Here is a 25009-nt window from a genome sequence, read left to right on the forward strand (position 1 = left end):
CTGCAAAGATTATTTCTACAACCAATATTTGAGAGCGCCTACTACTGTCAAGATATGTTCTAGAAACAGAAGACAAAGTGATAGGCAAAATGAAAAAGGATTCATATTCTCTTGTAGTTTAGAACACTAAAGGGGTAGGTAAGTGGTAAGTAACTCAACTCTTTTCACATGACAAAATTATATGATCAGGTGGAACAGAGGGATAAACAGGAGTGAGGGGTGGTGTCTGCCTGTAGAGGATGCCATTTTACCTACGGAGGTTGGAGAAGGTTCCTCAAAGCGGAGCTTGTTAGAACAAAGGAAGGGGATTCTGTGGAAATGAGCCAGGTAAATTTCTGGGGGAATGAATATAATGATTTGGGACCAAGGGCAAAAATAAATTAGACCTGTTGATCACCAATCAGATAGTGGTAAGAAAGAGAGGGGAGTAGTTCTTGCAGGAGAAACAGAACTGATTCTCCTCGAGAAATTTTAAACTACAAAAACTTGACTTTCTTTTATTTTAACTTTTATTTAATGAATATAAATTTCCAAAGTACAGCTTATGGATTACAATGGCTTTCCCCCCCATAACTTCCCTCCCACCCACAACCCCCCCCTTTTCCACTCCCTCTCCCCTTCTATTCACATCAAGATTCATTTTCAATTCTCTTTATATACAGATCAGTTTAGCATATATTAAGTAAAGATTTCAACAGTTCACACCCACAGAGAAACACAAAATGAAAAATACTGTTTGAGTACTAGTTATAGCATTAAATCACCATGTACAGCACATTAAGGACAGAGATCCTACATGAGGAGTAAGTGCACAGTGACTCCTGTTGTTGACTTAACAAATTGACACTCTTGTTTATGGCATCAGTAATCACCCTAGGCTCTTGTCATGAGCTGCCAAGGCTATGGAAGCCCTTTGAGTTCACCAACTCTGATCATATTTAAACAAGGTCATAGTCAAAGTGGAGGTTCTCTCCTCCCTTCAGAGAAAGGTACCTCCTTCTTTGATGACCCGTTCTTTCCACTGGGATCTCACTAGCAAAAATCTTTCATTTAGGTCATTTTTTTCCCCCAGATTGTCTTGGCTTTCCATGCCTGAAATACTCTCTTGGGCTTTTCAGCCGGATCAGCATGCCTTAAGGGCTGATTCTGAGGCCAGAGTGCTGTTAGGACATCCGCCATTCTATGAGACTGCTGTGTATCCCGCTTCCCATGTTGGATCGTTCTCTCCCTTTTTTATTCTATCAGTTAGTATTTGCAGACACTATTCTTGTTTATGTAATCCCTTTGGCTCTTAGTCCTATCATTATGATCAATTGTGAACAGAAAGTGATCACTTGGACTAGTGAGATGGCATTGGTACATGCCACCTTGATGGGATCGAATTGGAATCCCCTGGTATTTTTCTAACTCTACCGTTTGGGGCAATTCAGCTTGAGCATGTCCCAAATTGCACATCTCTTCCCTCTCTTATTCCCACTCTTATATTTAACAGCAATCACTTTTCAGTTAGGTTTCAACACTTAAGAATAACTGTGTATTGATTACAGTATTCAACCAAAAGTATTAAGTAGAACAAACAAAAAAAAATACTAAGAGGGATAACGTATTAAGTTGTTCATCAACAGTCAGGGCGAGGGATGATCAAGTCACTATTTCTCATAGTGTTCCAAATTCCTAGCAGGGATCATTTTTCAGTTAAAATTTAAACACCTAAGAATAATTGTGTGTTTATTACAGAGTTCAACCAATAGTACTAGAACAAAAAAAAATACTAAAATGCATCTAGTATTACATTGTACATCAACCGTCAGGACAAGAGCTGATCAAGTCACTGTTTCTCATAGTGTCCATTTCACTTCAACAAGTTTCCCCTTTGGTGCTCAGTTAGTTGTCGCTGATCAGGGAGAACATATGATATTTGTCCCTTTGGGACTGGCTTAATTCACTCAGCATGATGTTTTCCAAATTCCTCCATCTTGTTGCAAATGACCGGGATTCATTGTTTTTGACTGCTGTATAGTATTCTATAGAGTACATGTCCCATAATTTCTTTATCCAGTCTACTGTTGATGGACATTTAGGTTGGTTCCAGGTCTTAGCTATTGTGAATTGAGCTACAACAAACATTAATGTGCAGACAGCTTTTTTGTTTGTCAATTTAATTTCCTTTGGGTAAATTCTAAGGAGTGGTATGGCTGCGTTGTATGGTAGGGTTATATTCAGGTTTCTGAGGAATCTCCAGACTGACTTCCATAGTGGCTTGACCAGTTTGCATTCCCACCAACAGTGGGTTAGTGTCCCTTTTTCCCCACATCCTCTCCAGCATCTGTTGTTGGTAGATTTTTGAATGTGAGCCATTGTAACCGGGGTGAGGTGAAACCTCATTGTGGTTTTGATTTGCATTTCCCTGATGGCTAGTGATCTTGAACATTTTTTCATATGCCTGTTGGCCATTTGGATTTCCTCTTTTGAAAAATGTCTATTGAGGTCCTTGGCCCATCTCTTAAGTGGGTTGTATGTTTTGATGTTTTGGAGTTTCTTGATTTCTTTGTAGATTCTGCTTATCAACCCTTTATCTGTTGCATAGTTTGCAAATATTTTTTCCCATTCTGTCAGTTGCCTCTTCACTTTCCTGATTGTTTCTTTTGCAGTACAGAAACTTCTCAATTTGATGCAATCCCAAATGTTAATTTTGGCTTTGACTGCCTGTGCTTCTGGGGTATTTTCCAAGAAGTCTTTGCCAGTACCTATATCTTGCAGAGTTTCTCCAATGTTCTCTCAAATAATCTGATGGTGTCAGGTCGTAGATTTAAGTCTTTAATCCATGTTGAGTGAATTTTTGTGTAAGGTGAAATGTAGGGGTCTTGCTTCATGATTCTGCACGTGGAAATCCAATTTTCCCAGCACCATTTATTGAACAGACTGTCCTTACTCCAGGGATTGGTTTTGGATCCTTGATCAAATATAAGTTGGCTGTAGATGTTTGGATTGATTTCTGGTGTTTCAATTCTGTTCCATTGGTCTATCCGTCTGCTTCTGTACCAGTACCATGCTGTTTTGATTACAACTGCCCTGTAGTATGTCCTGAAATCTGGTATTGTGATGCCTCCGGCTTTGTTTTTGTTGTACAAGATTGCTTTTTTTTTAAAGATTTTTTTTTATTTGTTTGAAAGTCAGAGTTACACAGAGAGAGGAGAGGCACAGAGAGAGAGAGAGAGAGAGAGAGAGGTCTTCCATCCACTGGTTCACTACCCAGTTGGCTGCAATGGCTGGTGCTGCACTGATCCAAAGTCAGGAGCCAGGAGCTTCCTCCAGGTCTCCCACGCAGGTGCAGGGGCCCAAGGACTTGGGCCATCTTCCACTGCTTTCCCAGGCCATAGCAGAGAGCTGGATCAGAAGCGGAAGCGGAACAGCTGGGACTTGAACCAGTGCCCCTATGGGATGCCAGCACTGCAGGCGGCAGCCCTACCCATTACACCACAATGCCGGCCCCCAGAAACTTGACTTTCTAGCTTCAATTTCCACTCTGAACAGTTTGGTAGGCTTTGTTTTCCCATGGATACTTACCTTTAACTTCATAGACGCTTCTTTGCCTGTGTCCTTTCTATTGTCCGTAGTCCATAGGCAAGTTCATAAAAATCTCCTTCTTGTTTTCCATACCAGGGCATGACTTGTGTGCTCCACATCCCTAGGATTTACTGGCTCCTCAGGATCAGTATGGTAATCTGCCTGAACTACACAGCAACCTCCTCAATCTGTTGTCCCTGCTCCCCCAGCCTCCACACAGCTCTCAGTGCTCAGTCTAGAGGCATGACTGGAACACCACTCCTCCTCGTGAAATTCTGAAATTCCCTACCAGTCCTTGGAGACACAGCAGAATGGCCAGCATGGTATTCAAAGTCCATCATGATCTCACTCCGCTGACCTCACCCAGGTCTCAGTCTCCTGGCCTCTTACTTCACATTCCCATTACAGTAATCATCTGGAAGTCCCATTCTATGTACTTTGCTCCTGATGTCTCCAGTCTGCATTGTTTTCCCATTCCTCCCACACTCTGTGAAAATTCTCTCAGACTACAATCAGAACTCTCAAGCCATTCTCTCATAATTCTTTGCACTGATAATTATTCTATTGATGATAAGCATTATGCCTGCTATCACTGCACATATAAACTAACTAAAACAAATGAGCAACCGCCGACACTTACCCTGAGTCTTTCAGTATTGTTCCAGACATTATTTTAAATCAATAGTGTGAATGAATGGTCCAGATTGCCAGTTAGAAGTTTTGCATCATGAAGGAGAATGGAAGGAAAAATATTTGAGGTGGATGATGATATAAGGGAAGAAGTTGACACACAATAGTCTAATGATATTATTGAAAATAATCTGGATGATGCAGGCAAAATAGTGTAAGTAACTAGAGTTTTAACAACTAGAGGCTCTTGAAAATGATAAAGAATGGTTTGTAACTGACAGTACTTATTTATTTATTCATTCTGCTTTTACAGATATATGTATGGCACTCTTGCTATGAAGCAGACAGTGTTCCAAGCATGGAAAGAAGGTGGTGAACAAGGAAATAAGTGGTTCTTGTTCTCACAAAGTCTAATATCATTTGCATGAAACAGTATTAAAAAAGGTTTTTATTAAAAAACACAATATAATTCTTCAAAAATAAGAAGCCATATAAACATGATCTAGAGGAGTTGGTGTTGTGACATAGTGGGTAACATACAGCCTGCAACATCAGCATCCCATATGGGCATCAGTTTATGTTCCAGCTGCTCCACTTCCAATCCAGCTCCCTTCTTATGGCCTAGATAAACAGCAGAAGATGGTTCAAGTATTTGGGTCTCTGTCACACACGAAAGAGACCTACATGAAGCTCCTGGCTGCTGGCTTCAGCCTGGCTCAGCCCTGGCCATTACAGCCACTTGGGGAGTGAACCACAGAATGAAAGATCTCTGTCTCTCCCTCTCTTTCTCTGTAACTCTTTCAAATAAATAGACAATAAATCTTAAAAAAAAAAGCAACAAAACTTGATCATGCACAAGGAGTTGAAAATGGTTTCACTGAAAAATAGTAGCTGAGCCAAGAGCTAAAAAGCACTAGGCAATAATTGGGTTAATATGAGAATTAGAAAAGACTGAAGAGAAGGAAGAACAAAGAGATTTGAACACAAGAGAAATGAGAATCAAAGTAGAATTTGGCTATGTCATGGAGGGCAGAGATATCGGCTTTAGAGTAATGATAACAGCTAACTTTTATTAGTTTACTGGGCATGTATTACTGAACCAGTTATTATGCTGAATGTTTTCAGATTTTGCTTTCATTTAATAATGATTAAACATAGAATTAAGTAATTACTTTCCCCATTTTACACGTAGTATGAACTACATCAAAGGAAAGCTGAGAGATTTGCCTAAACTCTCAGCTCCTGAGTGACAACGCCCAAATTAAAAACTGCAGACCATGTCTCTAGAATCAATAAAATGGTGTGGACAAGGAACATTGGAAGGTCAGACAATCACGTGGTCACTTAGCTCTGGGGCTCCAGGAACTGAGTTTTTACAAGAATAAGGTTTTACACCAGATATTGGTGCTCTCTCCTCTAAAAGATGTAACTGAAATGACTAAAATTAAGGAACATATGGTGTATTAATTTAGAATATAATCTCAATTTTTCTTTTTGCCAAAGAGATTGCTGGTGGTCTAGGACAAAACACACAGCATTTGAATGCTTTTTATGGCATTTGCTTGAGAACCTTGGGTTCTATGGATTTAAGTGAGATGAACACAGACACTGCTGACATCAGGGCTATTCCAGGCGAGAGTTCTCCTTTTCCTGAAGCAGGTGATTGTTCTCAGCCAGCAGGACAACTGAGCCATCTGAGAGGCTGTGAAAGGACAAAGAAGTGGGTGCTAGCACTGGCTGCATGTCCCCCCTTCATATCATGGTCAGCTGTGGCCACTGCAGCTGGATCTTTAAGGAGTTACTATGAAGGGAATGGGCCATGAGATACCCTCATTTTATTTTGGGGAAAATACCAACGGTTTTCACTGTATTTTCTGAGTCTCAACACACCAAAGAAATGGTATACATTGTGTTCTCCAGATAATTGTTTTAAGATGTATTTCTTTATTATTTGAAAGGCACAGTGACAGAGGTAGAGAGAGATCTTTCATCCACTGATTGACTCCTCAAATAGCCACAACGGTCGGGGATGAGCCAGACAAAAGCCAGGAGCTGGGAACTCTAGCCAGGTCTCCCACATGGGTGGCAAGGGCCCAAGTATTTGGGCTATCTTCTGTTGCTTTCCCAGGCACATTATCAGAGCTCAGAAGCCAGTGTTTCAGGCGGTGGATTAACCCGCTGTGCCACAATATCAGCCCCTATCCAGGTTATTAACAGTTACTTGCAGGGAAAGTTCTTGAAAAAAAAAAAAAAAATCCGTCTCCACTCTTTTAAGTTCATAGCAGAATGGGAAGAAAGGAGGGCTTCTCAAATCTTTAGAGATGACCTGCAGTGACAACTGCTATATTGCTAAATCATACATTAACAGGTACGCTGACTGGCGCATGTCTCAGCTCTTGCACACACCTACTGATGGGCGATGCGGACACGGAGCACTGAGCGGACTGCACGTGCGCTGTCAGCATCATGGTTCTCCCTTGTGCGCATAATCGTCTCTTCTGAAGGATGCTCTGTTTCCCAGAAGCCAGAAAGGATGTCTCCTGCAGATCTCATCTTTCCTCATGGTGCAATTTCTTTATCGAAACAGTAGTGACATTAAGTACTTGCATTTTCATATTATTAAGATATGTATGTAAAGGAATGATTTATGTTACCAAACCTCCTTTATGCAGCAAGGAAGAGTAAGAAAATATTTGTGACTTTTAAAGTTAGAGAAAATAAGTGATTAAAAAAATATCAAATACTGTCCTTGGTTAGACTATTTAAGTACATGGTTTCTCAGCCTTGATAAATACGTAGTTAGAACAGATACAAATCATGGAGGGAAATAAGAAATAACTACCATCCCCAGCTTTGGTTTTGGGATGGACACCCACTTTCTCTTTTCAAGTGCCAGAGGGAAAGAAATCATTGCTGTTATTAATGTTACATTGCATTTCAAATTCTGCCTCCTCCTGGGATTATTACAAGTTTAAGAGAGCACAAATTTTTTGCACTGAGTACTCAAAACCTATCAGCAGGAGCGCATTTCTACCAGACATTCATTGTTAGTCAGTTTCACCGTGCGGAGAGCAGATGCTCTTGGGAGCAGGAGCCTGCATGACTGACAAATTACTTAACTACCTACACTAAAACAAAAACAGCAGCAGTGCACACCTCTGAGGACCAGTTTTAAAGTATTCTGCATATAACAGCACTTGTTGGTAGTGTTGTCATTTATGTTTTCATGACTTATAATAACAACGTATGATTGCAAAGTGTCAATGAAAAGTTGAGCCAGTTTCGTATGTGTGTGCTTCAGTCAATAAAATTAAAAACTACATTTAAACACACTCTATTCAATAAACGGACCGAAAGTGAGCAAAAATTTTTCTCAGCTTTGCTTAAAGATGAACTGCAAAATTTCTCGTGGGGGTTAAGGCTGAATTCACCATTTATATTGATTTCTGACTGACTAGATCCCTGAAACCCACACCCCCCCCCCACCAAAGCAGCTGGGGTGTCAGCTGAGCAGCACTGCTTGAGAAATGGTCACTATCCCTGGCACCGTGCCAAGAAACCGACACAGTTCCTTAAAAGAGGTGCCTTCCACAGCTCTTTGACCTGATTCATAGCCACAATTTCAGTCTCAGCCTTGGTACTGAGTCTCTGATACAGCCTTCAACTTCCAAGAAAAGAAAAAAAAAAGAGTTGTTGCTCCCCATTCCAAGCTTTAGTAATTTCACTGCTGGCTTTGTTTCTACTCCTTGGTGGTCAGGGTGTTCCAAGATTTTGCCGTCCTCAGACTCATTTCAGAATGCCCCTGAAGGAGATATCCTGGCAGAAATCTGGCCTGAGCCTCAGAATATTGTATAAAATGCAAGAGGTTTTTTGTTTTGTTTTGTTTTGTTTTGTTTTTTTGTTTTTTTTTTTTTTTTGCTTGTATTTCTATAATAAGAAACTCTTACATGCTCATCCTGTAACCTATAATGTGGGGGATTTTAAACTATGTTTGGCAGAATCACACAACAGCTCTTAATGACATGCTCGAAATAAGTGTCGGCCTGGGCATCAAAGCACTCTGGTGCTACCTCTGCCTGCTCGGAGCCTACTGTCATATAATGCAAGTTCATCTAGAGATGACTGAGAGATGAAACCACCTACAAAAATAAATAAATAATGCCTAGGAACGTTTTTAACTGTTTCCTCGTAGTGAGATTTTGAAGTAATTTTGGTCTTGTGGAATCCAACAGAGCTCAGGGTTTTTGTCCCTAAGCTGGGGAACGTATTCATGCTCACACAGAATGCACTCCTCTCTCTTTTTCTCAGCTCCTCTTTCAAGATCAATTTTTAGGAAGAGGTACTATCTTTAAATATTTCTCTTGGTTTTGTAACCCAGGTGTTTGATTATTTGCCAGCCTTGATTTTTAGGAATTGTGTTATGCATTTAATATTTAGTATTTAGTGTTATTTCGTTGTGAAGAGTAAATGGATCCATGAAGGTGCACAGTTCACATAGTGAGCACTAGAAAAATCTAGATTTTATCCTTATGTCAATCATCTTTATACAAATTCACTACTCTTTTTTTATGCTCATTATTGTAATGGTCTCCCCTTTCTACTATTCTTGTACATACCCAAGCCAATTATGAACAATTTCTTATTTTATGTTAGCAGATTGGAATAATTGGAGTGTTACTGTCCTTGAGTTTTAAAGAGGGAACCAAAAACTATGAACTCCATCTGGGTTTCCCATGTGGATGGCAGGAACCCAAGTACTTGGGCAATTATCTGCTGCCTTCCACGCTCATTAACAGGAAGCTGGATGGGAAATGTAGAGTAGCTGGGACTCCCACTTGCACTGCAATAGGAGTTGCAGGTATTCACAAGTAGGGACTTACCTGCTTTTGTCACAATGCCTGCCCTTCCCTGGGGGTTTTAGTATTGAAGAGTATTCCATCCCAGGGTCCCTTGAATCATCACATTATAGATCGCACCACTCCATCTATTCTTTTTTTTTTTTTTTTTTTTTTTTGACAGAGTGGACAGTGAGAGAGAGAGAGAGAGAGAGAGAAAGGTCTTCCTTTGCCGTTGGTTCACCCTCCAATGGCCGCCACAGCCTGCGCGCTGCAGCCGGTGCACCGTGCTGATCTGATGGCAGGAGCCAGGTGCTTCTCCTGGTCTCCCATGGGGTGCAGGGCCCAAGCACTTGGGCCATCCTCCACTGCACTCCCTGGCCACAGCAGAGAGCTGGCCTGGAAGAGGGGCAACTGGGACAGAATCCGGCGCCCCGACCAGGACTAGAACCCGGTGTGCTGGCTGCTGGCGCCACAAGGCGGAGGATTAGCCTAGTGAGCCGTGGCGCCGGCCTCCATCTACTCTAAAGGCTGATTTTGCTACACACATAAAAGGATTGAACTACTTGGGCCAGTAAATTCAGTTATAGTATACAATCTTATAAAGTTTTCAGTCTGAAATTCATATTCTGCTGGGCAGTCATAATTTGAAACACACAAGATAACAACTTTCAAGGTTGAATAATCACTGGTAAGGGCCTGATGAGTCATAATAAGGCTAAGTAGCATATGCTTTTGACCCAGCTGTCAGATGTTATTAATAGGCTGACTTAAAAAAAATGAAAGCAGTAGGGGTGTCATCGACATTTTGAGGGCCATATGCTTAATGCAGTAAAACACCTGCCAGGGCTAGTTTTTGGTTCCAAATGAAGTGACTCAGCTTGCTTTCCCCCCACAGTCAAAAATACATCAACACCTATTCAAGATGTTATCATGTGCCACAATCCTCAGCAATCTCCTCTTCCACTCTAAAGTACTTGTGATTCAAGGTAAAACAACTGTTTCAATTCCTCTCACTTCTTCAGGGGACTTTCTAATAGATCTCTTGCTGACTGTGTGTGAGTGTGTGTTAGCAGGAATCCTCATCTTTTACAATGTTCAGACTTTATGATGTTGAAGTGGAAATTCTGTGTGCTTGTAATATAAAAACCAGGAAGTATTTGAAAGATGTTCTATCTCAAAATGCTAAATTATGCTGACAATTAGATATGTTGGAAAGTAACAAATTTAAATCTATCGTTTGCCAATCCATGATAGTTCTATGTTGAGCGAAGAATGAGAAATGGTATTTTCTTTATACTCCCTGCAAAAGTCAATGAATATTTGCTCTGTTCAAACTCTTTGCATGATCTAATTTTAGGATGATTTTATTTCCAAAAGATTCATTTAAAAGAATAATATTTGAGTTGTTGGTCAGTCTATGTTGGTAATTCACTGAGTGTCATTTTAGTAGACCTGAGTACGGACAGCTTGTTATTGAGACTTACTCTATCTGAACAAGTGAAAACCATTTGCTTGGCTTTTGAATCAGATCTTTCCCCCACCCTGTTGTCTTTACAATGTTAGTAGTTGTTTCTTTTTTTTTTTTTTTTAAGATTTATTTACTTATTTGAAAGTCAGAGTTACAGAGTCTTCCATCTACTGGTTCACTCCCCAATTGGCCGCAACAGCCAGAGCTGTGCCAATCCGAAGCCAGGAGCTTCTTCCGGGTCTCCCACCCAGGTGCAGGGGCCCAAGGACTTGGGCCATGTTCTACTGCTTTCCCAGGCCATAGTAGAGAGCTGGGTTGGAAGTGGTGCAGCCAGGTTTTGAACCTGCACCCATATCGGGTGCCGGCACTTCAGCCCAGAGCATTAACCCACTGTACCACAGCGCCGGCCCCTAGTAGTTGTTTTATTTCACCAAGTGTTCTTCCTTCCTTTTGTCTCCTAGACTGAGGAGTGCTGGATTAAAGGGAAAGCGTGAATACTGCAATAAAGACTAATGCAGATAATTCATGTTTATCAAAGATACACTTGAGAATATTTGCCTTACCTGCTTTCATTATTCTGCTTCATTTCCTTTGGTAAACTTTCTATTTCAGTTTTCTATCCAGTGTTCTCATTTTCTTGCATAGGTAGCAAATTGATCATTTTAATAAATATTAAAAAATTCAGCTCCCAAACTTTTAAAAATCAATGATACCGGCCGGCGCCGCAGCTCACTTGGCTAATCCTCCACCTGTGGCACCAGCACCCCAGGTTCTAGTCTCGGTTGAGGCGCAGGATTCTGTCCTGGTTGCTCCTCTTCCAGTCCAGCTCTCTGCTGTGGCCTGGGAAGGCAGTGGAGGATGGCCCAAGTGCTTGGGCCCTGCACCAGCATGGAAGACCAGGAGGAAGCGCCTGGCTCCTGGCTTCGCTTGGGTGCAGTGTCGGCCGTAGTGGCCACTTGGGGGTGAACCAACGGAAGGAAGACCTTTCTCTCTATCTCTTTCTCTCACTGTCTAACTCTGCCTGTCCAAAAAAAAAAAAAAAAAATCAATAATACCTATATACTCATTTGGTTAGGGTGCATTATCCCAAATTATTATTTGATAAGGTAGTTTTCATTTGATAACTAATATATTTTTAAAGCCATTATTTCTTGGTACTTTAAACACTGATCCTTTCACATTAGTTAATAAAGAGATGTTCAGTACTGGGAACCATCATTAAACTTTCAAATGCACTTTATATACTGCCAGATAGTGACTACCAAGCTGAGAAAATCTTATTTATTTTTATTTAACCTTCCCCTCTCCTTCTATCCCCTGAGAAATAATCAATTCCATTTATAGTCACCTCTCTCCTGTTGCCTTACTTAACTTAGTGCTTTTTGGTGGGTTGAAACAGCAATGCGAGTTCATGCCAGATTCCTATAGTATTTCTAACTTTAGAGATGAACTGAGCTTACCTTTCTGTGCATTGTGGAAAAAATAAAGGTAGTAATAGGATGCCTCAGCAAAGATATTTGGAAGATAATTTCATGAGTAAATGTCAGATCAATAGCATTATGTTCTGCTGACATTTCTTCCCTTGTGATGCCTCCAGTTCAGTTAAGAATCTAAAATAGAATCACCTAATAAGCATAACCAAGAAAGCTTTGCTATTGATGTCTATTTGAGTTCTTTTTCAGATGTTTAGGCCAGGCAAAAGAAAAGACTTATTTCTTCTACTTCTATGGTCGTAATGACACCTTCTTACTACTGAGTTCACTGTGCTTTCCATTCTTTCTTCTCTAGTTCCACATTGGATTGCTTTATTATATCATTTTTACAGTCACACAAAGACACATCTCAGAAAGTGGTAGTGCCCTTGTTTATTTTTATATCACTGCTCACCAGCCTCAGTTAAAACTTTAATTTTATATATGCACAGTGGATGGCTCAAGGTCTGCTCAGGCAATAAACATGACATGCACCACCTTTCATAGGCCTCAGTCTCCTGAGAAGCACAGGAGAGGCATTCTGATTGCTGCCTACTGCTAGCCATTAGATGTCTCATTGACACTGGATTAAAAATTGCAAACGTCTTTCTGAGCAAAAATTTCTTGAGATAGGCTACATTTTCCTAAGTGATAATCTGTATGAATACAAGTAATAAAGATAGAAACAAAAATGTAATAATCATTTTAGGTGCTTTGAAATAGCAATGATATCAGGATTGACCCCCTATAATATGATATCGGAATATGGTACCCTTAAAATTCCCTCAAATTCCTGTCTGGGGTGCCATATAAAATAAGAACTTGGGATACCATATAATATAACCATATTCTTATTAATAAATTGCCAATATTAATAAGCCTGTGTGGGCTCTGGCCTAATATTCAGAGAAGAATTATGAATACCGGCATTGATAAATGAGGCAGCATGATTCATTTTTAAGCTTTTATTCATTGAGAAAGATGCATAGGGGAGTGAGGGCCCTATCTATAGGAGAGGTAAATCTGGGCGCATAAAGGCCGGAAAGCATGAGGCAGGTGACCTGACAGCCTTGCACTCTGGAGGCACAGGGCCACAGCCAGCCCTATACTGGCAGAAGGCCAAGGAAAGGGAGTGGGCACACCATGTCCCAGTCTTTTAATCCACTTCCAAAGGGGAGTGGTTAATTAACCTAATTGGCCAGTGGGTGCACAGGTGTGGCCAGGTAGGTGCATGAGGTCACACAGGGGCATGGTGAAGACACGGTCTTCCAGCTCACAAACCTAATCAATTTTAACCTGTATGCCTGCCTACATCAGCAGTATTTTAAATTTTTCTGTAGCTGGTGCTGTGGCAAAGCGGGTAAAGGTGCCACCTACGGTGCTGGCGTCCCATATGGGTACTGGTTTGAGTTCCTGCTGCTCCACTTCCCATCTAGCTCTCAGCAATGACCTGGGGAAGCAGTAGAAGACAGCCCAAATCCTTGAGCCCCTGCACCCCAGTGAGAGACCCGGAAGAAGCTCCTGCCTCCTTGTTTTGGAACTATTCAGCTCTGGCCTTTGTGGCCATCTGGGGAATGAACCATCAGATGGAAGACCTCTCTCTCTCTCTGCCTCTGTTTCTCTGTCTAACTCTTTCAAATAAATAAAAAAATCTTTAACAATTTTTTTTCTGAAATAGCAATTTTGATCACTTCAAAAACTAAAACCTAAAAATAGTTTTTGTTGGGTGGCATTGTGGAACAGTGGGTTAATACCCCGATCTGAAGTGCTGGCATCCCATATGGGCGCTAGTTTGAGACACAGCTGCTCCACTTCTGATCCAGCTCTCTGCTATGGTCTGAGAGGGCAGTAGAGGATGGCCCAAATCCTTGGGCCCTGCACCCACATGGGTGACCTGGAAGAGGCTCCTGGCTCCTGGCTTCAAATCTGCGCAGCCCCGGAATTGCGGCCAATTAGGGAGTAAACGAGTGGATGGAAGACCCCTCTCTCTCTCTCTCTCTGCCTCTCTTCTCCCTGTGTAGCTCTGACTTTCAATTAAATAAATAAATATTTAAAAGAATAAGCTAATAAAATATATTTTATTCAAATAATGGGGATATCAAAATTATTTTACTATGAATAGTGATAAAATATGTTAAGAGGTTTCACATTTTATTGCATATCACTGGATTCTGTTTCTCACATTCACACTATGTAATAGGATGATAATAAATTTTCATTTCACATTTTTTTCTCTTCCACACTCCATCCACTGTATAGAAAGTTGTGTGTTCGTCACTTCTAGTCCCACCATCTGGTTCTAGCCCCCACACTGTCTTTTTTTTTAATTTATTTTTTATTTTTATTTTTTTGACAGGCAGAGTGGACAATGAGAGAGAGATAGAGAAAGGTCTTCCTTTTTTTTCCCTTTGGTTCACCTCCCAGTGACTGCTGCGGCTGGCATATTGCGGCCTGTGCACTGCACTGATCCAAAACCAGGAGCCAGGTCTCCTGGTCTCCCATGCGGGTGCAGGGCCTAAGCACTTGGGCCATCCTCCACTGCACTCCCGGGCCACAGCAGCGAGCTGGACTGGAAGAGGAGCAACAGGGACAGAATCCGGCACCCCGACCGGGACTAGAACCCGGTGTGCCAGTGCCACAGGCGGAGGATTAGCCTATTGAGCCATGGCACCAGCCCCCCACACTGTCTTACATTCATTACTAAAATATCTTCCAGCTGGTCTCCCTACTTTGGCTCTTTTTTGTTTGCATGCAAATACTTCAAAAAGTTCACGGAAAATGGAATAAAAAATTAGCTATTTTGGTACAAAAAATTATGATTAGTTCTCTTCATAATATTTATTTTCCTTATGAATACCTTTGTATGCATGGATTTCAAAAAGTTTGCATCAAAATAAAGTTATTTTTAATTCAGTTTCCCATAAAATTTGAAGTATCCTCATATTCTATTCTCAGTACAATATCCAGAGTGATCTTTTCAAACCTTATTAGATCATACTACTTCCTTTCTCAATAGCTTTCCAACTCACAGTTTTACTAAAGTCATTAAAGTGTCGTCTGGGGCCCTACCTGTTTGCACCTCCAAACCAGTCTCTATTTTTTTCCTTATGTCCTACCAGCATCCCCCGGCCTTCTCCATTCCTTCCACATCAACTTCCTGGCTGTACAGAAACCAGGGACCCGATGATATGTTCTTTCAGATCCCAATGAAATGCTGTTATAGGAAGGCCTCCCTTACCACCACGTTTACAGATACAAATTGCTCCTTAATGTCTTACCTCTCTCCTAACTCACGTTTCTCCACTGCACTTGTTAACCAAATTAATATTTTATGTATTTTTTCACTTGCTGCCTTGCTCTTCCCTCTTCAATACATGACTGTAAAATGATACAATATGTGACTGTAAAAATGACATAATGAAGCAATTTTTATTTACTCCTATATCCCCAATTGCTAGACTATTTCCTGGTATATCAGTACATAATAGATGTTTCAATGAATTAATATGAATTAATGAAAGAATGTTCTTGGAGGAATATGTTGATCATGGAAATTATACCATAAAGGATAGAAATCATTAGAAAGATAATTTGTTGTGTGTAATATACTTGTACGAGGGTTATATATACATATATATATTATGTGTATATATGCATATATACATTATATATTATGTATAAATACATACATACATATACATATATAGTGTGTATACATATGTATACATAATATATACAATATGTAGGATGATTTCTATTTTGTAAATCTGAATTCAAATTCCCTAGTATAAGTTGGATAAATTATTTAATTTCTAAGAAGATGTGTTTCCTTATTTATAAAATATGTCTTTGAATAGTATATAGGTCATAGTTTTTACAAGTACTGAATGAAATGATATATTTTATCTAAATCGATAAATATTTTGTTTTTCTCTAGTTTCCTACCCATAATCTCTTCGTGCTCTTTGATAGTATGTTTTTAATATATACCATGTCCCAATCACTATGGTTGTCAATGAAGAAAATAAAAAATGGACTTATTAAATAAAGTAATCTAAATAAAATGTAGGAAAATCACTTGGATTAAATAGTAGCTAAACTAAATATAAGAGAATGACTGACATTTATCCAAGTTTAGAAATTAGAGAAGGGTTTCCAGAAAAAAGAATGGTATAAACAAATATAGAAAGGTCTGAAAAATGTGTGTGAGAATTTGTGATCAAATGTGTAAGAGCAGATGGATAGGTGAGGACCAGAAGTGGCAGGTGAAGAGAAGGGCAGATGGGAAGATAAGAGGATACAGAAAGCCGTGTATTTCACACCGAAAAACTTAGATTATATCCCATTATCCTGGTTGCAGGGGCAGGGTAGGGAGTGTGACATGGTCATATCTGTGTTTTAGAAAGATAATGGTATCAAACAAGACAAAGGATATATTCTCATGAGTGAGGGCCAAATTAGTGCTTGGGAATTGGAATTTGTACATAATTTAGGGCCAGATTTCCTCACTAATTGCACTATTCCTATAAGTCTCAAATCTGCTATTATGTTCGTTTCTACTAGTAACCTTCATTTATAAGCTGTCTGACCTTTGGAAGATCTTTTATTTGTCATAATGATCTTACCTATAAAAATAGGATTAAAATCAGTATAGTTCCCACCTAAGTGCTATTGTATTAAAGTCATTATTAGGCTTGTAAATTACACTTAACTCAATATATTAATTATAAATATATTTATATGTATAAAATAAATTTAGAAGACTAATAATAAGATAATTATCTGTTGTTATTTATAAGGAAGTACAGGAGTCTGATTAGAAGGTAATTGCTCTCCATTAAAATGGGACAGGTGATGGATTCAGAAGAATTAATGGCATAAATTTGCTTGATCTTGGTAAGTGACTGGCTAGGTTGGCAGGAATAAGGCTGGGGATGTTTTGGCAGTTAGCGGGTGGGAAGTTTTGGCTGAAGGAGCATGACACCTCTGGGACAGAGTCCTAGGTTTTGTCAGGGAAATTCACACTGTCATTTAGTGAAATCTGGAATAAAGGATGAGATATTTTGCAAAACCTATTTGTGTCTATTCTTTTATCAACTATCTAGTCAGTGCCCATTATGTATGCACTAACACCCTGATACACTCTGTGGATGAAAGAACAGATAGACATGATATGCGTACTTAAAAAGCTTATATTTTAATGAATAAGAAAAATTAAAGTTTAAAAGAATCATCTAATGAGCAAAATATAAGCAACTCAGTAAAAGAATGATACTCAATTATAAAGTTAGGAGTACATATTTTGGGAAAATGTAGTGACAGAAAACAGATCACCTACCATGAGAACAAAAGTAATCTAACCATTGAAGTTTGCTTAAGTTCTGTCATTTTTTTAAAATATAAGAGATAAGAAGAAAAAAGTGTGATATATCATGCTGTTGGTAGGATAAGCAAAGGTCAAATATATACACCCTCTTGTTGGATAAATTATTGATTTTATTTTATTTACTTTTTTTTTTTTTTTTTTTTTTTTTTTGCTGCTTAAAGCCTTGAAGTATTTAAAGCAGGAAATACCCAATCCTCTTTGTATATTTAAGAAGCTCTTTTATTTCACTTAATGTAAAATATTGAATCCAGTTAGAACTTTTTCCATAGTTCGAGATGGTAGTTCTGGGAATGAAAGAATTGCAAGACATGTTTTATAGCTGAGATGGTATTTTGTAACAGGTCAAAAACCACACCTTCTAATGGCAAGATCTCAAATGTGTCTCATCTTAAGGTGTGTGTGTATGGTGGTCAGAAAGGAGGAATCAGGGGTCTCATCTGAAGGCTAACCTGGGGAAAGACCTGGTGTTTTGCTGGATGTTGGCTGGAGCATTCTTCAGTTCCTGGTTGTGTAAGTTTTTTCAGAGAAACACACAACATAGCTATCCTCATCAGAGCAAGAATATGAGATGAAAGACAGAGACAGAGAGAGAGAGAGAGAGAGAAGAAAGAAGAGAGAGAATATGCAGGCTATAGAGAAGCATAGCCTTTGCAAATTAATCCCATAAATAGCAACTTAATCCCATAAGTGACAAACTATCAATTCTGTTTATTAGAAGCAAACTACTAGGCCCAGCTTAACTTCAACTTGGGGCTATCATTCAATGGCATGAATTCCAATAGGCCGCATTGTTTGTTATCATTTCTAAGCTTCCTACAGCACAGGGTACACTCAGTGTATCTGGGACTTTTTGTAAAAAAAAAAAAAAAAAAAAAAAAAATTATTTCTAGCCAAGCTTCTCCTCCCGAGGGCATGAAAGTACATCTGGAGAGTCAGGTAACTCCCAGTTCAGCTTTCCTGTCCCTTCATATCCTTCTGAGGATGTGCAGCCCACTACCCTATCTGCCCTCTCATTGACGATGAGAATGTTAGATGTATGTAGAAGTCTTTCCTATCCACTCTCGGATTCCTCACGGTTACTCATATAAGTCTGTGTGTGTCTGAAGTCCAGGGGAGCCTGAGATTCCAGTGCTTTTCTATTAGATGTTTAGTTTTTAGGCAATTTAATGAAACCAAACAGAAACTTGTTTAAGTAAATATCCTATTGTCATGAAAACGTATTCTCTAAGAGACAGCCATCTTCTGTTGTAATTATCAGCCCCAGTTGAACAAGAGTCATAGAATTACTATTCATTAGACATGTTTTCGTGAACAAGTGTGTTATAGTATTACGAAATAGGTTCAAGAACCTACAATGTCTTGTTTGTTTAACATATTGATTTAAAATAACTTTATAAAAATGTTATTCTTTTATGATCAAAACCCTAAATTTCAAAGCATCATTTTAGGTTTTGAGATGAGTTTTAACTACATAAGGCATGTAGGTTTTAATTTCCCAACACCTGTCCTCTTCTCTACACTCAAAGCTGGGTATCTCCCCAAAAGCAGTCTTCCCTCCAGCCTCTCCGAGCCACACAGAGTGCCAATGAAAGCCTCTGAGCCTTTGACTATACAGTTCTCCGATTCTTCGTCTCATTCATTTTTGGTCTTCTAGGCTTTCAAGCCCAGTTCCAGTGCTCCATGTTTTAAACAGCCTGCCTCAATTCTCCAGGGAGAAGAATCTTTTCTCCTTTAAAGAAGCAACTTTACAGCAACCTTCAAGTTGCATAGCAGCCTGACAGCCTCCAGCTGTTTATCCCTGATGAGCCATCTTGGGGTTTGAGCTGAAAACATCCTCTGAGACCTGAATAGTCCCAGCCAGTGACCAGGCTCTAGCCTTTGATCCTCAAACAGAACTCCTCAAGAGGGCAGTCTGTCTTCAGGAGCTCCCTTGAATAAGACATTGTTAGGTCTGTATCTAGACCTGAGGCTCTCCCAGTCATTCCTCTTTCTTCTGTTAGCTTCAACAGGTGTTAGCCTCTATAAAAGCTAACATGCTTCTAAGTCTGTCTCACGAACAACTTCCTGGAGTACCCAACTGATAGACGCCCAGAGAAGCTGCTGCTTTTCCTGTTACCCACCACACAAACATATTCCATAGCACATACTCATTATATCATAAGCGGAAGTTTGCACGTACGTCTCATGCATCTATCTTTTCCATTATACTACAGTTTTCTTGAGAACAAAGAGCAAGTTTCATTCATTTTTGTAGCCAAAGAGTTCATACAATGAATGGTATACTGCAAGTGCTCAGCAGTGTTTTGAGTGATAAATTGTCCATGGACACAATACTTGCATCATTTGCTTTTCTCTGCTGTTTTTATAAGCAACCTCCTTCTCCCCTTAGCAACTATTATTGTTATTACAGCCATTCATATCTGTTTTGCAAATCCCAAAGTTTGGTTGTCTGTTGCTCTACCTCTATGCAAGATGTTAGACGAAAGTCATAGATTAGTGACTGTGACCAAAACAGTACTAATTTTTGTTAATTTATTTCTAAATGTATAGGCTTTAGAATCAGTGAGCTGCCTAGTATACTCACTTAGGAGTTATAATAGTCTTGTAGACAAAGACAGGATTTATATTCTGGAGGTTTTTCTTTTGAAATATACTACTACATAAAAATTATATCCAATATTGGTTGCTTAAGCCAACACTTACCACTTACCACTTTTTGAGTCAGAAAATGCTGACATGACTTCCCTTGACCATTTGATTTCACACTGCTCATAGGTTACCCAGTTGCCTGGGCTCCAGGCCAAACCAACGCTCCACTGAGAGAAGCAACGCTTTCAAGACAAGGCATGCTTGTGGCCAGGATCCAATTTTGTGTAGGTTGATGGACTCAGGGCCTCAGTTCCTCACTTGTTTTTGCCAGAGACCACTCTCAGTTCATTGCCATGTAGGATTCTCCATAAAGCACCTTGAAACATGGCAATTGGCTTCATGCAGCAAGGAAATAAGAAGAACCAAAAGGATGATGATCGTGATCTTACGTCACTTAATATCAGGCTTGCCAACACTTCATACCATATTTTGTTTATTAAGATTGACTATTTTGGTCCACTCCACACTCATGTAGAATGGGTTCTATAGTGTTATGAATACCAGGGAACGTATAACACATGCAGTAACCTTTTATGCCAACACTCTACAGCTTTTTATTCAACTTCCCCATGATAACATTTGATGGTTAAATCCTAAGCTTTTATTGAACATTTAATTTATGTAATCATATGTCAACACTGTAACAAATGTCTTTTTTATTCCTCTGTACAATACACTTATTATACTGGGATACTTCAAAATTACTCATGTGATGTATACTTATTAAGTGCCTACTACACACCTAAAATTGCATTAGACATTGGAGTTTCCAAAATATATTAGGTTTTAAGAACAAGCTTGTAATTTCTGTCAACTTTTAAGTATAATTTTAATTAACTTCATTTTACACTAGAAGTGACCTTTTGTAATTTTATCCTGTTGCAATACTTTAAAGAAAAAAAATCATCTTTGGTATTATGTGTACTTCAAGAATTATGCTACCAGGTTAGTTGTGTGTTGGGTTTTTAGAACGTGTTAGAAACTGCATTATTGCTCCTAATTTTGTTGTTCCTATTAATGTTTTGTTTGTTCCATAAAACTGGCTGCAATGATTTAGATTCCTGTTTATAATAATGTGGAAACCCAGACATTTATAGTAAGAACATTAAAATAAACTAGACTGGTATATACACACAACAGTTGCAGTTCTCTTCCTCTTTTTTCAATACTACCAAATGATTGTACATTAGTTTGCATTAAACTTAAAGTTATATTCCCTTTTCAAATAGTTTTGTTTCTTTACTCCCAAAAGTATCACAAATTAATTGTGAAAGTAATGAGAACATAGCTGTAGATGAAAAACAACAGCTTTAAGATAGACGAAAATGAGGCCTTGGGTTCCTTAAAGTTTGTATACTGGATTGTGTACCAGATTCAAACACACACAGCTTGGTCTGATCGAGGATTATCTGAGGCTTGTTCTCAGAGCCATTCTACCTTTGCTACAATAGAAAGAGCAAAGCAGAGAAAATAGAGGAAGGGCGCTGTGATAGGTCAGTAGCGTGGAGGAATAAGGATACCTTGGGATTCTACTGAGTAAGAAAACAGAAAAGTAAGGCAAGTTGATATGAGATTTATTTGGGGGTAGCCAAGCAGTGTTTAAGGGGTTCTATAGATTAAAAAAATTAAAATAAATAAATAGTTACATTGATGAGAAGGATGGAAATGTTTTCATTAAATTCTATAGCATGAATCATTTTTACATGTTTGGTAAAACCATTATAGCAGACAATGTGGAAAACATTGATTTGGAAGCACCAATGGTGTGCAGTTAACCATTACCCAAAGGTGGCAAAGCCAATTTTAACAGTGTTTAGCAAATAAAATATATTAATTTATAATATCCCTGAGATTAGCGAAGAACTATATGAATAAAACCTAGATTTCTGGCATGAAAGTGAAAATATTTTAAACTTCATTCATTTTATACAATCCATTTAACTTTTAACTTTTTTGCACTAGAGTACATAAAATTACTACTTTGCTGGGGTGATGGGAAAGTAATTTTCCTATCATGAGGCATTTGGCAATGTATGGAGACATTTTGATGACAATGAGAACTGAAAAAGCAATCTAACGGTAGAAGACAAACAACTACTAACCATCTCACAGTATAGGGGACAGGTCCCACCATAAAAACTGTCAGTAATTCCAAGGTGCACAGTATCAATTGTTCCAAGGCTAAAACACCTGAACTAAGTAAAAAGTGGGCACCACAAAAGAGAAACTGGTTGTATGAAAAATGTAGTATCTCTATCCCTTCACCCAGGGCAAAGGGTGGGGTTGGAACCAAAGAGTTTCATGAAAGATAAGAGAGAAATCTAAGGGAGAAATGCGGCTATTTTTTAGTTTCAGCACAAGAAAGGAAGCCCCACAGATGAGTCCTAGGAACAATGAAGCTGACACTTAGGCATGAGAGTCGCTCAGATACTCCTTTACAGTCGTACAATCATATCCAAAGTGAACTGTAGATGTTAGCTGAGAGGGCAAGCTGAGAAGCCAGCCTAAAAAAAAAAAAAAAAAAATCAGTGCAGGCAGAGGGGATCACATTTGATGCACTGCACATGCACTGCCCATGCGAAGCTGAGAGAGGACTGACTGGGCCAGGACCAACACCCTATTCCATCTAAGATACAAACACATCAACACAGAGGCGATTAAGTCCTGAGGGCTCCATCGCCATGACTAGGATTAGCAACCTTTATGAAAGGGCTGCATTCTCTAGCCCTTCTTGCTCCACCTGCCTTGTAAGGACACAGCATTCCTCCCTCCTGAAGGATGTGGCAACTAGATGCCATCCTAGAAGTAAAGAGCAGCCCTCACCAGATATTAACCCTTCCTGCACCAGACCCTGGGTTTCTCAAGTGCCTGGACTTCTAAGAAAGAGATTTCTGTTGGTAACAAATCATGCACTATGTGTTTGTGATAGCAGCACAAAGCAAGTATGACATAGCCCCCTGCTTGGTGCACTGCCATTTGCACTCTATGCTACATACTACTATTGGGAAGTGAGATGCAGGGACCCAGGCCTGTGAGTTCCAAAGTAGGACATGGAAGAGAGAAGGAGGAATGCTCTTTAAGGGGGAAACAGTGATATGGTGATGATCCTTTGAGCATCACTAGATGCTCCCAAAGTGGCTACACTCTTGGGAAGTGGCCTGAAAATTTGCTCAGTTGGGTTGAATTTACTTGAAAGCTTATTCAGTAAGTCATCTGACAGAGGTTCAAAAATCAATCAAGAAAAAAATTCCATTTTTTGCACCTTTGTTAAATGGACTGCTTAACTGTGAAATATCATACTTTTTACCACACTTCTAGTGCCTTTCATTTCCTGACATTGAACAGCAAACTGTGAGATAAGACCTTCTCTATGGCTGACCATTACTTTCCCTTCCCTTTACGATTTCATTTCTAGAAGTTGTATCCCCTCAGGACAAGGAGGCCAGCTGGAGTGATTTACATTCTGGCATTGCCATCCCCTTTTCATCCCATTGATTCTTACTCATTCTTTTTGTGTCAACTAACAGCTCCTCCACCTGGAAACGTTCCCTGATCACTCTAGATTAGGTTAAAAGCCCCTGAAATACCTTTTCACAGCACTTAACAAACTTAACTGTGATTCTTTATTAAATTATTCATTTTGTTTGAGGGCAAGGTCAGTGCTGATGGTTTGCCACTGCCACTCTGGTGCCTAAAATAATACTTAACACATTGCAGACATTAACAAATATAGATTTCTCTAAGTAACTAAAATCTGTTAAAACTTGCAATGCTAGTCAGTTTTTAGCAGCTAATTAAAGACCATTTTAACCTCCCTCCCCATTTTTCTACATCGAAAAGTCTTATCTCTGCAACATATATAGGTATCATTCATGAAAATTATTAGTTCTTAAAAATCAACATTGATTGATGAGTGTCATGGCTCAGCTGGTTAAGCTGCTGTTTGGAATGCCTGCATCCCATATATTGGAGTACTGGCTCAAGGTTAGGCTCCAACGCCTCTGATCAGGCTTCTTTGCCAGTGCATCCCTAGAGGCAGAAGATGTTGGCTCAAGTGCTTGGGCCCTTGCTCCTGTGTGAGACCAGAGTTCCGGATTCCCAGCTGTTGCAGGCATTTGGGGAATGAACCAGTGGATGGAAGAGATGCTCCCCCTTCCTTTTGCTCTCACTCTCATTCTTTTTTTTTTTTTTTTTTTTTTTTTAATTTTGACAGGCAGAGTGGTTCACCCTCCAATGGCCGCCGCGGCCGGCGCACGGCGTCCAGTGCACCGCGCTGATCCAATGGCAGGAGCCAGGTACTTCTCCTGGTCTCCCATGGGGTGCAGGGCCCAAGGACTTGGGCCATCCTCCACTGCACTCCCTGGCCACAGCAGAGAGCTGGCCTGGAAGAGGGGCAACCGGGACAGAATCCGGCGCCCCGACTGGGACTAGAACCCGGTGTGCCGGCGCCGCAAGGCGGAGGATTAGCTTAGTGAGCCACAGCGCCGGCCTCACTCTCATTCTTACACTGCCTTTCATGTAGATGAAAATATACAAACAAGCAAACATTTTTTAAAAGAATCAACTTTGAAACTGTGTTGCTTCCTATTTCCTGAGTGTCACAAAAAGGAACTGTGATACATAAGAATGGAAATGATGTTAGATATTTGGGTTGAAAGACCTCATTGCCATGAGACTGGCTGTTTTATGGAGTTGAATGCGCTTTGAAAATTTTAACTGGCTTCCTTGAATGAGGGAAAATATGTGGTACAAAAGACATCACCATGCTAAAGTGTCAACTCCACTGTTTCCAATGTTGGTATCTTGGAATTCAACTATTTGGATGTTTGTTTCTTAATATGCAAAAAGGAGCAAACCAAGACCCACTCACACCTTTGTTATAATCCAACATAGAATTCTGCTGAGAAATCAATCGGTTTCCCAGCCACCTTGCACTGCCTTTGAAGGATGCTGATGCCATTTTTACCATGTTCAAGCTCATCATGGATTAGAATAATCC

The 25009-nt window shown here is 39.7% G+C and overlaps 1 pseudogene; it reads right to left on the minus strand.

Moving 5' to 3' along the window:
- Positions 1-7210: 7210 nt before the first annotated feature.
- LOC103348827 (tyrosine-protein phosphatase non-receptor type 2-like) overlaps positions 7211-25009 on the minus strand; it is a 192028-nt pseudogene continuing 174229 nt past the window's right edge.

The sequence above is a fragment of the Oryctolagus cuniculus genome, chromosome 3 (assembly GCF_964237555.1).
Source record: "Oryctolagus cuniculus chromosome 3, mOryCun1.1, whole genome shotgun sequence".
NCBI lineage: Eukaryota > Metazoa > Chordata > Mammalia > Lagomorpha > Leporidae > Oryctolagus > Oryctolagus cuniculus.